Raw genomic sequence first — 2,256 nt, 5'->3', positions numbered from 1 at the left:
AATCTTAAACATAAATATTTTCAAAACAGAACTCCTGATTTCCATCTCACACCTATTTCTCTTACAAGCATCCACTCACTTGCTCAAGCCCCAAATCTACAATTCATCCTTGATCATTTATTTCCCCATCAGCAATCCCTGTTAGCCTGGCCTCTGAAATAAACAAGTAAAAACACAAATTAAAAGTATAATTAACATAGTGATATGTGTCATGTAGACTATGACATGTTGTGAGGGTGTTATGAGAGGGAGGGAGTGACAGGGTGATCAGGAAAACCCTTTTTGGGAAGGTGATATGATTTGGCTGTGTCCCCACCCCAAGCTCATCTTGAGTTCCCAGGTGTAGTGGGAGGGACCCGGTGAGAGGTAATTGAATCATGGGGACATGATTTCCCTTGCTGTTCTCATGGTAGTGAATAAGTCTCATGAGATCTGATGACTTTATAAGGTGGAGTTTCCCTGCACAAGTTCTCTCTTTGCCTGCTGCCATCCATGTAAGATGTGACTTGCTCCTCCTTGCCTTTCACCATTATTGTGAGGCCTCCCCAGCCTTGTGGAAGTGTGAGTTCATTAAACCTTTTTCCTGTATAAATTATCCAGTCTTTATCAGCAGCATGAAAACGGAGTAATATAGAAGGTGACAATTCTGTGTTCTGGATGTCAGAATGCACATGTCCATGCAAAGATCTAGGGACCATTTCAGGTAGAAGGAACAGCTAGAACAATGATTCTAAAGCAAGAAAGAAGGCGGTTTGAATGATGCAGGGAAAAGTTTAAGCCCTGGTTAGATGGGGAGATAGGGGTCAACTCGTATAAGACATATAAAGCCAAAAGGAGTTTGGAGTTTAAGTGCAATAGCAAGTCATTGAAATGATTTAACCTGCAGAGTGATATGATTTATTTCATTCTTCAAAGATCATTCAAGATCCTTGGGCAACATGAACAAAATTAATTTACATCCTTCCACCAACATCACCACTACACCCAGATACTATTGATCCTATTGAAAACACATAGGAATGCTGGGTTAAAGTATGGAGCAATAATATAGAATAAAATTCTATACTCAGAAGAAGGAAGGAAGAAAAAAATAAAAGGAAAGAGAGGAAAGGAGGAAATCTTTGAGAAATCAGAATAAAAAAATAACTCAGAACAAGACTGGTAATTCTCACAACTGATGAGAGAAGAATCTCAGAGGGTGTGAGTAGGACATCAGCTCTGAATGGGATTTACACCATACGTAAGCAATGCAAGCAAAGGAGACGTGGGTCTGGGGCGCTGAGAGGCAAGAAACTGGAAATAAGAAACTGGAAAACCGTCTAGAGAGAGGTTCCTCAAAGGACTGCTCTGTCTGGATAAAGAAAACTGTAAACACTCTACCCACCAGCTCAGGGAAGGGAAAAGGAATCACAGGCAATCTAAATGGAAAACAAAATCTCCTGTGAAATTGAAAGCCCACAGCCAGATACGGTATCAGAAGTTACAAAGTCTAACCAGTTTAATAAACTCAAACCAAGAGAATATTGTAAAAACTGCTCCTGCAGTAGAGAAACCCTAAAATTTACTTGCAAAAGCAAATGCAAAATTGAGCCATGAGGGAGGGCATGATTTACATAGGAAAACAACCCCAGTTTAGCAGGTGCTAACAGTAAAAACTACAAACAGCACGAGAAATGAAACCACTTGGAGGAGAATCAGCAGACACAACAATCAGGAGGTGCAACACTGAATTCCGAAGTAGCTGATCAAACAATCTGAAAGAAATTATCAAATAAGTATGGAAACTAAAATGAAAGAGCTGGGCTATGAATAAAGGAGAGGCAAGTCAAAAATAAAAACAAAACACATGACTGTAGGTAATGAACATTACAACTATCATTAAAATGTAAAAACACAATGAGTAGGTTAAGTAGCAAATGAAAACCAGCTCTAGAGAAAATTAGTAAACTACAAGATGTATTTGAGGAAGTAACACAAAATGCAATACAATCCAGTACAAAGAAATATGAAATAGGCAAGGGGGATTAAGGAAGGGGAAGAATAGAAGAAAACATTCAACATGTATTCAACAGAATAGGAAGAAGTAGAGAATAGTGAAAATAAACAGTACAGAACACCACTGGGTATGGTAGCTCACGCCTATAATCCCAGCACTTTGGCAGGCCGAGGTGGGTGGACCACGAGGTCAGGAGATTGAGACCATCCTGGCTAACACGGTGAAACCCTGTCTCTACTAAAAATAAAAAACATTAGCCG

The 2,256-nt window shown here is 39.5% G+C and overlaps 1 long non-coding RNA gene across 1 annotated transcript in view; it reads right to left on the bottom strand.

The window, feature by feature from the left end:
• LOC105510537 overlaps positions 1–155 on the bottom strand; it is a 17,873-nt gene extending 17,718 nt beyond the window's left edge. Inside the window, exon 1 of the long non-coding RNA XR_001001574.1 lies at positions 80–155. This is a non-coding gene — a long non-coding RNA (uncharacterized LOC105510537). The remainder of the gene's footprint in view (positions 1–79) is intronic.
• Between the last annotated feature and the right edge of the window lie 2,101 nt (positions 156–2,256).

Source organism: Colobus angolensis, unplaced genomic scaffold, assembly GCF_000951035.1.
Source record: "Colobus angolensis palliatus isolate OR3802 unplaced genomic scaffold, Cang.pa_1.0 Scaffold101, whole genome shotgun sequence".
In the NCBI taxonomy this organism is placed as follows: Eukaryota; Metazoa; Chordata; class Mammalia; order Primates; family Cercopithecidae; genus Colobus; species Colobus angolensis.
This window is presented reverse-complemented; position numbering and strand designations above follow the sequence as displayed.